The sequence below is a fragment of the Euprymna scolopes genome, chromosome 28 (genome assembly GCF_053919585.1).
Source record: "Euprymna scolopes isolate OS-2025 chromosome 28, ASM5391958v1, whole genome shotgun sequence".
Classification (NCBI taxonomy): Eukaryota; Metazoa; Mollusca; class Cephalopoda; order Sepiida; family Sepiolidae; genus Euprymna; species Euprymna scolopes.
This window is the reverse complement of record NC_136509.1, coordinates 28235236-28251581: the sequence shown is the minus strand read 5'-3', so window position 1 is coordinate 28251581 and position 16346 is coordinate 28235236. Positions and strand designations below refer to the sequence as shown.

Below are 16346 nucleotides of genomic sequence, written 5' to 3'. Positions count from 1 at the left end.
TCAGTATGAAGTTTGAGTATATAACTCGAGATGAAGGGGCTGGCATTGAAGCAAGAAATGATTGAATTGTAACTGTAGGTGCATAATTTCTCATTTATTTTGAGAAAGAAACAATCTGTTTTTATTCTGCTCAGTATGCAGGTGAATTTGTAAGAAAGCCTTATGCAGATCTCCCAAAAGGATGTAGTTATTTTTTCTGAAGGCCAATAAGTCGAGCAGCTGTTAAGTTTATACGTTGCATCATTAATGGAAACATCGTCCCGCTTTTTTTAAAGAGCAATTAAAGATGAGATGGATTTTTGTGGTGACTCCAAGGCCCTTCTCAAATACGGGTCTATGAGAATCCAACAGTATATATCGTACTCACCAAGAGTAACAGAAAAAGGTTCAACGATACGTATTTGTTCATAATCTTGGAACACTTGTAAATATTCATTGTATAAACCTTGTTTCTCCAAAGAAACGGCCACTCTCTGCATAATCTTCAGGGAAGGCACGTAATTTGAGTGTACCTGAGCCGACTTTTCGTAGTCCCAGAGCAGATCCACATAATATTTCCTATCTTTTAATAGAATGTTTTTTTTTAATTCAGCTATCTTTGATCCATCATATGAAGACAGTTTAGCATTTTCATTGATTCCCATGGAATCGAAAGAAGGAAAATTCTCTATACTGTGTTCTATGGAAGAGTCTTCAAATAATGGACCAAGAGTGTCCAAATAAGAGGGAATATGATTTAATATGCTTTCCACTAAATATGAAAAACAAGCAGGTAATGATTGACAAACTTGATCAAAGGGAGAAAACTGAGTTTCCTTATTTGATTTGGGCTTCAAAAAATTATGCCCAATTAATTACTTTCAGATTAAGAAAATGGCGTTTTGGGCAGTAAACTTTTCCGTTTTTTTACATTCAAAGGCGTTCTATTATGTCAAAAAGTTAGACATGATAGATAAGAACGATGGATAATGTTCTTTCGTTCTTGACATTAATTCCCTTAAAACATTTATAAGGAACTTGTGGAACAATATGTGGGTAACCATAGTACCCGAAGTAGATCCTTCTATAGAAAGTCTGTTCCAAAAGACTTATCTAATTTAGACAAGTCCAGTTTAACTTGTCCAACAAAGGTTTCGAGTTCTAATTCCGTTATCTTTACCGCCTGAGTGATTATTTCCTCTAATATTCGATCTTTGAAAAAGGAAGGATTCAGAAATTTCTCCCGCAAACAATTTAAGGCAACAATACAATTGTCGGGGGTGACATCCATATGAGAGATTAAGTCGTAGGCTTTCCCCTTCAACTTAGATTTAAGGAGAAGCAATTTATCTGCCACCCCCAAATTGGTGTTACAGAAATCAAATCTTCTGAGGAAAGTTCTAAATTCGAACTTGTCGGCTGAAGAATAGTTACTAAAATTTGGACATTCCAAATCCAACCTTAAAGGCTGAAGAGATACAGATAGCTCTTAACATGACATGTATTTTGAATCGAATAAACTTTTTACATTAAATTTAAAAAAAACAATAAAAACTTATTCAATTAGAGAGAAAAATAACTTATCTTGCCTTTGATAAACATTTATTTGTTATATATTTGTTTTTTGACAACTTGTTTTTGTACCTCTGTGGATTGTAAAACAAACCTATAATTCAAAATAAAAAAAATTGTTTTCATTTTTATTGTGAAATAATTTATCAGTCTGAAATATGTTTAACTTAACAAAAACAAAAAAAAAAAACATTGTTAATGACCGTTTTGGTAGAAAAAAAAAAGTTTAGATATCGGCCCGCTGCTACGAATTTGGAATAGGGAAATGTAAGCGAGAAACACCGAAATTAGTTCAGGGAGATGTTTTCTACAGGAGAACCTTAATTCTATTTATTAATCATTTTCTAAGCTACCTGTAAGATCACAAGACAGTGATGGATAATTTGAGTATTTCCACCGCAGTCAAATTTTTTTTTCGTGGATAATTTCCAAACGTAGTTTTGTGCTCGCTCTGACGGGCCATGACGAACAGAGAAATGAGGACGTTACTTCCTCTAATAAAAAAAGAATGTATTCTGTCAAGGTCCATCTTTATGAGTCTTGGAAGGCATACAGCAACCTCAGCCAGAACTTTACACACCACATGGTTAACCATTCACAAACATTTTGTGGACCAGGAAGATCCCAATGTATATACTCAGAACACAGCATCCATGGCAAGATATTAAAGAGTGCGTGAAGAGGCCTGGCATTCGGCTACAATTTATGCACCAGTACTTGGCCAGGTAACTCTTTATTAGAAGCAAGATTGACAAGTCAAAATTGCTGCATAAGATTTTTCTGTCAAGTTGCACAATTATATCGGCATAGCCCATAGAAACAACAGCCGTTAAATTTAATTTCAATTTGTTAATTTGAAAAAAACAAGGCCGATAGCCATTAGTTGCGTGCTCTCGTGTAATGAATGCATGAATGTAGGATTGACATGAAATTCTTAAAGATAAACTAAAATGACCGAAAAATGGGCTGAAATGACTTAAATAAAAAGTAAATGACTTAGAATGACTTCAATGAACTTAAGGATGAATTGATTGACCTTAAGAATGACTTGAATGCTTAAAAAGTAACTGGAATCCTTCAAAAACAACTTGAATGATCTGGAGAATGACTTGAATGGCTTTGAGACTGACTGGTTGTAAAGTGGGTGATCATTTTATATTAAATTAATACAGAAAAGTGATCCCCCACTTTATATCACAAAGTTACAAACATAAGTACAGCATGTAGTAAGAACAGATACTACACTTTGGTCTACATATTTAATTTATTCCGTTTTAAAGAAAAATTACAATTCAAAAAATTTCAATATAAAATTTAAAAATTTAAAAAGTAAAATCTCCAAAAGACAAAACAAATTTAGGCACAAGGCCCTATAAGATCTGGGGAGGGGAGTGTTGCAGGGTCTTTGTAACTAAAGTAAAAATGGAGTGTTTGCTTGGCCAAAAGGCCAAGAAAAGCTTAAAAAGCTAAGAACAGCATCTATTAACAACATTTATATTTTTTATTGTTTATATTTTCTTTTTTCTTTTTATTTTGTTTATATTTTCTTTTCTTTTATTGTCATTAGCAATGTTTTTTATTTTGTTTATTTTTTATTTTGTTTATATATTTTTTATTGTCATTAGCAATGTTTTTTATTTTGTTTATATTTTTCTTTTTATTTTGTTTATTTTTTATTTTGTTTATATATTTTTTATTGTCATTAGCAATGTTTTTTATTTTGTTTATTTTTTATTTTGTTTATATATTTTTTATTGTCATTAGCAATGTTTTTTATTTTGTTTATTTTTTATTTTGTTTATATATTTTTTATTGTCATTAGCAATGTTTTTTATTTTGTTTATTTTTTATTTTGTTTATATATTTTTTATTGTCATTAGCAATGTTTTTTATTTTGTTTATATTTTTCTTTTTATTTTGTTTATTTTTTATTTTGTTTATATATTTTTTATTGTCATTAGCAATGTTTTTTATTTTGTTTATATTTTATTTTGTTTATATATTTTTTATTGTCATTAGCAATGTTTTTTTATTTTGTTTATTTTTTATTTTGTTTATATATTTTTTATTGTCATTAGCAATGTTTTTTATTTTGTTTATTTTTTATTTTGTTTATATATTTTTTATTGTCATTAGCAATGTTTTTTATTTTGTTTATTTTTTATTTTGTTTATATATTTTTTATTGTCATTAGCAATGTTTTTTATTTTGTTTATTTTTTATTTTGTTTATATATTTTTTATTGTCATTAGCAATGTTTTTTATTTTGTTTATATTTTTCTTTTTATTTTGTTTATTTTTTATTTTGTTTATATATTTTTTATTGTCATTAGCAATGTTTTTTTATTTTGTTTTCTATTTTTTTTTTTTTTGTTGTAATATTTAACATATTTCAAACTAATATTATTGACCCATGCGTTGGACCAAACGTTAAACACTGTTACTGGACATTTAGATATTGTTTAACCTCAACTTTCAACCTGCGAGAACATGCCGAGTGTTACCTCCACCATGACATGTAAAATGTATTTCTTGAAGAATATTATTCGAAAATTTGAAAAAAAAAAATAATTTCCTATTTTATTTTAATAAATAGAAATGTTTATTAAAATCAATTTTGCAATCGTCTCGTCTTTTCAACCGTTAAATTTTAAATTCTTAATATCGAATGCGTCTCAAACAGTGGATTTCCTATTATTGAAAAATAATTGGGTTTGTTTTACGATTGAGAGATTTGAAAAAGTGGTAAAAAAATTCGGGTTTGTATTACTGTACACATAGATTCGAAAAAGTTGTCAAAAAACAAATATATAACAAATAAATGTTATCAAAGGCAAGATAAGTTACTTTTCTAGCTAACTGGATATATTTTTCGTGTTTTTATTCAATGTAATATTATTCAGCTCGAAAAGCATACAGTGTTTACCGATGTATTGGAAAATTCAAAATGACGCCCGACACTCTCTTTAACACGGTAAGTTCAGGAAAAGATGTTATAAATAATAAACTAGACAAAATACTGTTAGAAATTCGCTCATTATATGTTACCGTGACATAAGTTGACATATATTCGGTGTTTTTTAATAGTATTTTGTCTAGTTTATTATTTATAACACCTTTTCCCAAACTTACCATGTTAAAGAGAGTGTCGGGCGCCATTTTGAATTTTCCAATATATCGGTAAACACTGCATGCTTTTCGATCTGAATAAACATGTTACATTGAATAAAAACAAAAAAATGTATCCAGTTTGGTAGAAAAGTAACTTATCTTGCCTTTGATAATATTTATTTATTATATATTTGTTTTTTGACAACTTTTTCGAATCCATGTGTACAGTAATACAAACCCAAAAATTCAAATATATAACAAGGTAAAATAAGTTACTCTTCTACCTATCAATGAAATTTGTAGAGGATCCGAAAGCTTTGAAAGCTGTGTATTTTATTCTTCGGGTTTGGCAATTTGATGATAAACACTGGTTAAGAGTATGTGGCAATCTCATTTGCCATGTCCTTCATTCGAAAAAGAGTATAAGCATCTAGGAGATTTAACCGGTTTATCGTTTGAGAGCACTCCACAACGAATCTCTTCTTGTGGTTCTCAGGAGACACCACAAGCATTTGGGTTCACCATGGAGATTGAGAGGTCTCTATAATACCTTCCTTTAGCATACGGGTTATTTTTGATTTAATTAATTCAGCATTGGGTAGCGTATGTCTCCTGGATTTAACTGCTATTGGGTGACAGGTTGGGCTTGTAAAGAGGGGATAAGGGACATTTTTAATGGCGGTCAGTCAACAAACAGGTATTTCTACTGAAGAATATTGGTTTAGCAATTTAAGCCTGAGAATAATGTCACTGCAAAAGCCAACCATAATCGATAGCTTGACATTATCATACTCCCTTCATTCAAAATCAGAGATATAACACAATGTCCACGAGTAGAGGATGAATGAGAACTGCTGGCCATCAAAATTCTCTCAGAAATTTTGCAAGACTGCTAACCTGAGTATCTTAACTTTATCAGGATGGATGAAATTTTCAGAGCTTCCAGTATCGACGATTTTTATCACCTTTGATTCCCCCCTCCCCCATAACGATGAACAAGATAGACTCTGGGAAATTTAAGGAAGTAATGGAGCCAGAAAAGACTTGCCATAATTTATAGCAACAACTGTTAGAACTCTGCAGACACATGTGAAATGCCTCATCTTTTTACAGGTTTTATATACTGAATTTCTGGCAGAGCACCTCGTTAGATTATATCTTGGGTTTCCACAGAAGAAGCATTTCTGTCCTGAGAGTGCTGCTACTGTGGCTTGCTCCTCGCATTTAAACTGGTCATTCTCTTCTTTTTCTTCTGTTTTAGCTGTGGATATAGACACAGTCACAGAGTCCATCTAAGCATATGTTGTCAATTGTTTTGGGACTATTTCGAGCATGAGAGCTTCATCGTACGTAGTACGTAAGTCAAATTTCTTGTTCTCCAGAAGCCTCTGTCTGATGTGGGATGAAAAAATTTTGTTTATAAATACATCCCTGATGTACTCATTCCTAGCTTGTATCACCATCACAACCTGGAAATCAAAGTCCTTGGCGAGTTCTTCCAAGTACTGTAGATATTGGTCCATGCTTTTAATGGTTCGTGACAAGTTGCCAATAAATGCCGGCAGAAGATGCTGTTTTTAGGCCAAACAAAAACTTCCTCGAGGATGTTCATGATTGTTTGGTAATCATTAATGTCAGAAATGTATTTGAATATTACCGGAGACACCAGGTCAATTAATAAATCGAGTTTTAACTCGTCCATTAGTTGTGAACCGCTAGCCACCCTGAGGAATATGTTGAATGGCCTCTTCCAGTGTTGCCATGTGTTGGCAGCATCCATTTTTTTTTTAGATCTAAATCCAGACGTTCAGATTTCAAGTATTTCTCCATTCTCTGTAAAATAAATTGTAATGAAAAAAGCCCAAGTCTGAGGATGCTTGAAAGAAGCTTTATTTTACTGAGAACTATGCAGGGATGAGCCACTATGAGTATTGCAGTAGATTTGTCCATTATATTAAAAATAACTATACAATTAGTTAGGTCAGAGTTAGGACAATGGAAATTAAGGAATGTCTTTGTGTTGACAGAAACATATTGGAGTCATATGAAATATTTAAAATCCACATGAAAAAAACATTCACATATTTTAGCACATTCTGACGTCACAAAGAAAGATAGATTCAATATATTCAGTTAAGTTAGGGTTAGAAATCAGATCAGAGTCAGGTTCAGGAGTTGAGTTCCGAACAGTCAAAGGAGGAGAGTTAGCCTAAGCCCCTTTCGAAAGCTGGGAAGATAGGGGAGAACAAATCAAATACCTGATCATGCTCATCTAGCTGGAATAAATGTCATCATGTTGTTTATAAGCCTTTGTCTTCATTGTCATTTCAACCGCAAGGTAATGTGTTTTGTCTTCGTCTTTGTAAAAGAACTTACAGGAAACCCCTTCAAAAGTGTCGTCAGTGATGTATCTCTTTTCTGTGTTTAAAAGAAGTCTACGTTTCTCTTTATATCAACTCCTATTAATAATATGAAATTTCCACGAATTGTCATTGTCGTCGCCATATACACTGTTATATAAATGTCTCATCCTCCTTTATGTGTCTTGTTCCCGCTATGATCCCCACCCCTATGCAACATGTGGATTATTGTTGTAGACCTGTGCTTGGGGTCACAAATAAAAGCAACCACAAGTAGTGCAAAGTGTATAAAATATAATACGTATTTATCATAAAGAATACAGAAGCCACTAAAGTAGTATGAGAGGAACGTGTTCCTAGCATGTGGTTAAACATGGTATGAATGTCTCTCTTTAGTCTCTGAACCCAGTGGTATTCATAGGACTGGTTGATTCCACTTAGTTCTCAAATAGCAATTATAAAACATACTTTTTTTCTTGGAGGGGGGGACTATTTTTAAAACTAATCTACCTCAGTATTTTGTTTAATTTTTTATTTTTGAGCGATTATTGAGAATCCCAACATGTGATCCACATGTCAACATTTTATTTTTGTTCTCACTTAACACTTAATGAAGCAAAGATGTCCTTAAAAAGAAAATCATGTAAATTGATTTTTATTTTACTAAGAAATTCAAACTTTATGACTTATCGGTCATATGTTCGGTGGGATTTGACATTATTTTGTATATTTTTTTATTTTTAACTCCTTTTCCTAAACTTACCGTGTCAAGGAGAGAGCCGGGCGTCATTTTTAATTTTCAAATACATCGGTAAACATTGTATGCTTTCGAGCTGAATAAACATGTTACATTAAATAAAAACACTAAAAACATATCCAGTTAGGTAGAAAAGTAACTTATCTTGTCTTTGATAACATTTATTTGTTATATATGTTTTTGTTTTTTTTACAACTTTTTCGAATCTATGTGTACAGTAATACAAACCCTTCATTTTTTTTTCTACTGAAAATCATAACTTTAGTGAAGGTGTTTTTTGTTTAAACAAAATAATACGTACACTACATTTCCAGTCGGATTCAAATGAAAATAATGGTTTCATTATATTCCGTGATCATTATTTGATAAATACTGAAAATTTCATTAATTTCCTGATTTTTGGTAAATTTTTTAGTAAAGTGGGGGTCAAAATGTTTACACTTTGATCATCGGCATTCATTTTGTTCGTACCTATTATTCACTTTTGCTATTTTTGCCGGTGCCATTTTTACCTAAATTCGAAGGCGGGAAATCCTTCTCGACTGGGTCAATTTTCAATTTTATCCTATTCGGAGTATACTCCATTTTTTTTAAATTGACCTTTTCTTACATTTTAAACGGACCTTGTGTCTAAACTAAATTCCCTCATTAAAATATATAAAAGTAAAAATAAAATGACGTATAAAATCTTTCTTTGAAAAAAAAAAAAAAAAAAAAAGAAAAGAAAAAAAAAAAGCTGTTTTGTTCAAAAGATTAAATAGTTCCTATTTACAATGCCTCCCCACAGGACAGAGTTAGACACCAGGGTCGTTTTTTAATGTGGAGAAAAGGAACAAAAATAAAAATTGTTTCAGTCGAGAAAGATTTCTCTTTCACTGACAGAGAACAAGAAATTGAAGTGCAGCAACTGCAGCATCTGAAAAACAGATACTACACTTTGATCTTGTCCCGAAGGAGTTGTTCGTTGTGTTTGTTAAAAACTGAGCAAAAGCAAAGCGATTTTTCCCACTCTCCCCCTTTTTAGGGGCGCATTTTCTCCGTTTCAAGATGTGAAAACTTAAAAAATAAATGTAAATTAAAAAATTAAAACCTGAAAGAATAAATAAATAAAACTGATCGAAAAAGAACAAAAATAAATGAAAACCAAACTTAAGAGCTTTTTCTCCATTTCCCCCCTTCGAAGTGTAGACTTAACTAATTAAAAGCCGTCATTTTATATATTGCTGTTTAAGGTTTAAAAGAAATTATATTGGTTTAATAAAAAATATAACAAAATCGGGTTACTCAAAATTGTGTATTCTTAATAAAAACGTATTTTTAAATAAAACTTATATTTATTTCATACGAACGTTCAATAATTACCTAAGTATCTTCCTACGTAAGAACTCTGAAGAATAACGGTGGCCGCAGATTTGAACAGACAGAATTTTCAAAATATAAATAAAATTAAGTATAATTTGAGAATTTTATCCCCAACAAAAATTAATTATCTACAAATATGTAAATCAGGTTGGAATGATCGATGAAGTTTTAAGAAAGATTTAAAAAAAATATATTTCATATCGGTTAAAATGTAAGCGAGAAAAAATGGCGGTGCTGAAAAGGATATTGTGTTTGTTATTGTAATCAGACCGCGTATAACTGGCGTATATGGAAATGTCAGAAGTTGATTTTTCTCCAAATTGTCGATATATGATTATATTTTAGTTTGTCGAAGAAAAAAGGCGAAAATATTTCATGGATTTAATAATTTTTAAGTTTTAATGAAAGCCACCCTGACTTCAATGAACCGACACGACGTCCTATTATTTGAAATAATAAATCAGGGAAAATGTTCGAGGCTTTAATTGTTTTAAAGGATTGTAAGCGAATGTTTTAGGATTGATGTAAAACAGTTAAGTAAATGTTTTTTTAAAATGAACGACATCGTATTGAGTGATAAATGTGTAGAGAAAAAACACATATGACGTTGAATAGCTGCCATTTTGTTGCGAGAGCGTCACTTTTGTTGTATGTCTACAACTACGTCCGCGCATTGTGTATAAATAGAGATGCTCGCCGCAGAGTTACCAGTTTTCCCTCAACTTCTGCACAGTTTACGTCGTTACGCATTTCTAAACTCTCATCACTATAATGGCTGATACTGAAGCTGCTCCAGCCCCTGCTAAGGTGGCAAAAGCAAAAAAGGCCTCAAAACCAAAGAAACCCGCTTCTCACCCATCTTACCAACAAATGATCGTGGCAGCAATCACCTCTTTGAAAGAAAAGAAAGGATCTTCTCGCCAGGCTATCGCAAAATACATCGTTAAAAACTACAAAGTTAACGATGATAAAGTAGCCGGTGCCCAACTGAAACTTGCCCTGAGGAGAGCTGTTGGCAGTGGTGTGTTGAAACAATCCAAGGGAACCGGAGCTTCAGGTTCTTTCAGATTGGGAGAAAAGAAATCTGAAAAGAAAACCAAGAAACCCACCAAGAAAACTGTAAAGAAAGCGAAATCTCCGAAGAAAGCCAAGGCGACCACCAAGAAGAGTCCGAAGAAGGTTAAGGCGAAAAAACCTAAAGTCGCCAAACCAAAACCCGCGAAAAAGGCAAAACCCCAAAAGAAAGCAAAAAAACCCGCCGCCAAAAAAGCTGCTAAAGCAAAAAAGCCTAAAGCAGCAAAAAAATCCAAAAAGTAAAAAAGACTTTAAAATGACTTAAAAAACAAAACAAATTATTTATACAAAAAACAGACTTGTAAATATTTTCATTTCATTAATTGAACTCTTTTTTTTTTATTCCACATAATACACATGTCCATTTGTAAATATTCCATCCTTCATCTCGACATAAACGAAATTTTAAACAAAGTTTCATCTTTTTGTCTTTAGTTTGCATGTTTTTGTGTTTTTCTATTCTTATTGCATGTTTTTGTGTTTTTCTATTATTGCATGTTGTGTTTTTTTACCTTTGTGCATCATCGCATGACACCCCCCCCCCCACTTTCGGTCCCACAATTTCGATTCACGTCTCTTTAATCCTGTTTAAAAGATGTAGGTCTAGCAGACGAACCAAGTTATGAGGAAATCTGAAGTCACGTGACATCTGACACCGTGCTTGTTTCTAAGTTAAAAACTATACACTAAAAGCGCTTTTAAAACAAGTGTTAAAAAAAAAAAAAAGCAAAACACTAAAACCATTTCAGTTAGTCGGGTTTTTATTATTGTACACATAGATTCGAAAAAGTTGTCAAAAAACAAATATATAACAAATGTTTATCAAAGACAAGTTACTTTTCTACCAAACTGGATATAATTATTTAATGTAACATGTTTATCGATGTAATGGAAAATTAAAAATGACGCCCGACTCTTTAACACGAAGGTGTTTAAATAATAAACTAGACAAAATACTGTTAAAAATTTGCTCAATATATGTTACTGTGACATAATATTCGGTGTTTTTTTAATAGTATTATGTCTAGTTTATTATTTATAACACCTTTTAACAAACTTACCGTGTTAAAGAGAGTCGGACGCCATTTTGAGTTTTCGGGTTTGTATTACTGTGCACATAGATTCGAAAAAGTTGTCAAAAAACAAATATAGAACAAATAAATGTTATCAAAGGCAAGATAAGTTACTTTTCTACCAAATTAGATATATTTTTTGTTTTTATTCAATGTAACATGTTTATTCAGCTCGAAAAACATGCAGTGTTTACCGATGTATTGGAAAATTCAAAATGGCGCCCGACACTCTCTTTAACATGGTAAGTTTGGGAAAAGGTATTATAAAAATAAACTAGACAAAATACTATTAAAAAACACCGAATATGTCAACTTATGTCACGGTAACATATATTGAGCGAATTTCTAACAGTATTTTGTCTAGTTTATTATTTATAACATCTTTTCCTGAACTTACCGTGTTAAAGAGAGTGTCGGGCGCCATTTTGAATTTTCCAATACATCGGTAAACACTAAACACGAAAATTATATCCAATTTGGTAGAAAAGTAACTTATCTTGCCTTTGATAACATTTATTTGTTCTATATTTGTTTTTTGACAACTTTTTCGAATTTATGTGTACAGTAAGTAATACAAACCCAAAATTTTTATTTTTAAGTTCGTATTTCTCGCGTTGGCAAAACTGCACTAGTACCAAATGCATGTTTGGTTTAAGAATAAAAGTATGGCAAAAAAATGTAAACAAATAAATTTCCAGACACGTCAGGGAGCGTTAATTACTTTCGGTGTCATACGTAGGTCGTCCGCCATGTTTTTTTATAGCGATTTTTGAAAAGTGCCAGGATTGTTAACCTCCAACACGTTTTTATGAGAGCGCGTTGAAGGCAAACGTCTTGGATTTGTTCTAAATTTTTCTTTGAATTTTGGAAACGCCACGGGAGATAACTCTATAGAAAGCGCCGGCACTCCCTCCCCATCTTTCCCCTCAAAATCGAAGCTTTTGCTCGGTATCATAACAAATTGTGTTTTCGCTGTAAAAAAACTACTTGGTGAAATTTTTTTCCGGAGAACTTCATTCCATAACGGATACGTACAATTTAAACTTTTCGATATTTTCATTTTCTGATTATTTTGGGTTGAACTTTGCGTTTTTCTGATTATTTTGATATATGTTTTTTTTTTTTTTGGGGGGGGGGTTCTTTTGGCCGTGTCTTTTTATGGATATTTTGGTACTTGTGCACTTTAATCCAGACATTAAAAAATAAAAAATATCGAGAAAAGGTTATATTGTACGTATTCGTTTTGAACTGAAGTTCTCCGAGAAAAACAAAAGTCGGGTTTTTATTACTGTACACGAATATTCAAACAAGTCAAAAAACATACATAACAAATAAATGTGGTAATCGTGAAGAAAGAGAGAGCCTGTTTCCTCCGTTTGACTATAGGTGGCGTTACTGTCTGTCCACCCAGTTACGGAAGCACAAAATGTATATAATGCCACCCTTGAAATAAAAATAAATGTTTTTGTTATATTTTAATTTTAAACATGGTTTTTTTTTTGGGGGGGTGCAAACATATTTAAGTTTTGTTTTTTGTTTTTTCAAACATATTTACGTTTTTTTTGTTTGTTTTTGCAAGCATATTTAAGTTTTATTTTTCCAAACATTTACGTGTTGTTGCTTGTTTATTTTAAAACATTTACGGTTTTTTTTTGGGGGGGGGGTTGCAAGCATAAACTAAATATTTTTGAAATATTTTTCTTTTTGAAAAGTTTGCTTATGCACTTATTGGTACCGCGCTATTTTTTAATAGTAGTTTCAAGTAAGATTCAGGTTTTACAATATCCTTTTTCAAATACTTGCGGAAAAGGTAAAATAAGTGCAGAAAAATTAAGAAAAAAGGGGGGGGGGTCCATAAAAAAGATAAAAGAAAAAACGTTGATTTTTTTTATTATCATAAGAGCGTAAAAAATACTCGCGGAAAAACGGTTGTACCCATAAATATGTTTAAAAGAAAAATATAGCAAAAACATTTAGTTTATGCTTGCAAAAAAAAAAACGTAAATGTTTAAAAATAAACAAGCATCAAAACGTAAATGTTTGGAAAAATAAAACTTAAATATGTTTGCACAAAAAAAAAAAGAAACATGTTTAAAATTAAAATATAACAAAAACATTTATTTTTATTTCAAGGGTGGCATTATATACATTTTGTACTTCCGTAACTGGGTGGACAGACAGTAACGCTACCTATAGTCGAACGGAGGAAACAGGCTCTCTCTTTCTTCACGATTACCATAAATGTTAAGGTAAGTTACTTTTCTACCTAACGGATATGTTTTTAATGTTTTTTTAATGTAACATGTTTATTTAGCTCGAAAAACAGTGTTTACCGATGTATTTGAAAATTTAAAATGGCTCCCAACTCTCTTTCACACGGTAAGTTTAGGAAAAGGAGTTACAAATAAAAAAAAATATGCCAAATACTGTTACCCCCCCCCCAATATATGTCAGCCTTTGTTACGCTAACATATTGAACTAGTTTCTAACATTATTTTGTCTAGTTTTTTATTTATAACTCCTTTTCCTAAACTTGCCATTTTAAATTTTTCAATACATACTGTTTTGGGGGCTGAATAAACATGTTACATTAATTAAAAACACTAGAAAATTGTTCAGTTAGGTATAAAAGTAACTTATCTTGCTTTTAATAACATTTATTTGTTTATATATTTGTTTTTTGACAACTTTACTTTGATTTGATCGAGTAGTTTTTTTTTTTTGTTTTTTTACACCGGAAAAACGCGTTTTTATGAGAGCGCGTTGAAGTACGGCTACCGAGATGATGGTGTTTCAGAATGTTTTGAACACGCCACGGGGAGATAACTGAATTTAAAACGCCCCTCCCCCCATCTTTAATAATAGCTTTTCTTCCTAAACATCGAACCTTTGCTCGGTATCATAAATTGTTATTTTGCCGAAAAAAAAAAAAAAATTCGGGTTTGTATTACTGTACACATAGATTCGAAAAAGTTGTCAAAAAACAAATATATAACAAATAAATATTATCAAAGGCAAGATAAGTTAGTTTTCTACCTAACTGGATATATTTTTTGTGTTTTTATTCAATGTAACATGTTTATTCAGCTCGAAAAACATGCAGTGTTTACCGATGTATTGGAAAATTCAAAAATGGCGGCCGACTCTCTCTCGGAGAGGGGAAGTTTGGGAAAAGGTATTATAAATAATAAACTAGACAAAATACTGTTAGAAATTCGCTCAATATATGTTACCGTGACATAAGTTGACATATTCGGTGTTTTTTTAATAGTATTTTGTCTAGTTTATTATTTATAACATCTTTTCCCAAACTTACCGTGTTAAACAGACAGTCGGCCGCCATTTTGAATTTTCCAATACATCGGTAAACACTGCATGTTTTTCGAGCTGAATAAACATGTTACATTGAATAAAAACACAAAGAATATATCCAGTTAGGTAGAAAACTAACTTATCTTGCCTTTGATAACATTTATTTGTTATATATTTGTTTTTTTGACAACTTTTTCGAATCTATGTGTACAGTAATACAAACCCAAAAATTCTTCCATAACGGATACGTACAATTTAAACTTTTTTTCTGTTTTCATTTTTTAATGTCTTGATTAAACTATACAAGTACCGTCGTCGTACCGATACTTTTTTTCTTGCCGTGTTGTTTTTTTTTTTTTGGGGGGGGGGGATACGAGTTCCAAAAATTAGAAACACTTCAAACATTGGGGGAGGCACTTGAATCATTAAAAAAAAATCACGGTAACATAAGTGCATAAGCACCAAAATGTTTTCTTTTTTCATTTTATTTGTTTGTTAAATCCGGATAAAAAAAAAACAACAAAAAAAAGTGCTAATGCACTTACTGATCCGCGCTATTTTTTAAATGGTATTTCTAAGTTTAATTAAAGTTTTATGTTAATTGTAAGGTTCTTTTTAAATAATAACGTTATTATTTTAGCACGGATAAGTGCATGAAGTACAAAAATAAATAATCTGGAAATAGCAAATTTCAAACCAAATTGAAATTTTTTATTTTTTACGTTTTGAATAAAAAATAATCCTTAAAACAAAAAAACATTCGTGTTCTCGCCAAGTAGGATTATCATTTTATTGAATAATAATTCAAGGTAATAAAAGGTAGATTAGGTCGTCGTCCACCTCCACAATTTTCTTTTAAATGACGACTTTTATAGGTTTTCGACTATGCTGAATATGGAAATCGCATTGAAATTTTGCAGAAATTAGTAGTTATCGAAATATAAAAAGTTGTATTATGCATTGTATTCTTTGGCGGACATCTTTTTGCACGCGTTTCATAAACAAATCTACGCGCGTAACAAAGATGGCAGCCAAAGAATACAATTCATAATACAACTTTTTATATCTCAATAACTACTTATTTCAGCAAAATTTCCATGCGATTTCCGTATTCAGCATAGTCGAAAACCTAAATAAGTCGTCATTTAAAAGAAAATTGTGGAGTCTAAAAAAATACCAAAGGTACTCATAAAAGTTTTTGTTTATCGCCACAAGTGCTACTCTGGACTTGCACCAATTTTACTATAACTATAATCTCCGCCCCCCCCCCAAAAAAAAACCCTGACCAAGCAAAAACTAATAACGGCCCTAAAAAATATCCATCCAAAATAATTGTAAAAAAAAAAAGGGAGCGCACACGTCAAATCTTCCTTTTCGGAATAGTAAAGACTTCCTCAAATGAACTGCGTACAACATCGGAGCCGATGCGTATTTCGCTAGAAGGGCCTCACTCGTGTACGTTAGCCACATTTTGCAATATTTTTCAATTATTTTCAAAACAAATTCTATGTTTACAATCTTTTTGATTAAAAGATATTTTTTACAACCTGCCCAACGTAGTATAAACATCCCTAACGACCCCATGTTAAGAACAGCTTTCGAATACCACCCCTGCCTCCCCATGTTAACGGCTTTTGAAGTTAGGGGGTATTCCGAAAGCCGTTCTTCATGGGGATGTTGGGGGTGGGGCGGAGTTGTACAACCATCACCCCCATGCGTAATTTCTATACTGATAGGTTTTTTGAA

At 31.7% G+C, this 16346-nt stretch overlaps 1 pseudogene across 1 annotated transcript; it reads left to right on the top strand.

Annotated features, from left to right (window-relative positions):
• Positions 1-9359: 9359 nt before the first annotated feature.
• On the top strand, positions 9360-10629 carry LOC145249538 (histone H5 pseudogene; annotated as a pseudogene). Its single transcript, XR_013863544.1, has one exon. The product of XR_013863544.1 is annotated as a histone H5 pseudogene (transcript).
• The last annotated feature ends 5717 nt before the right edge of the window (positions 10630-16346 follow it).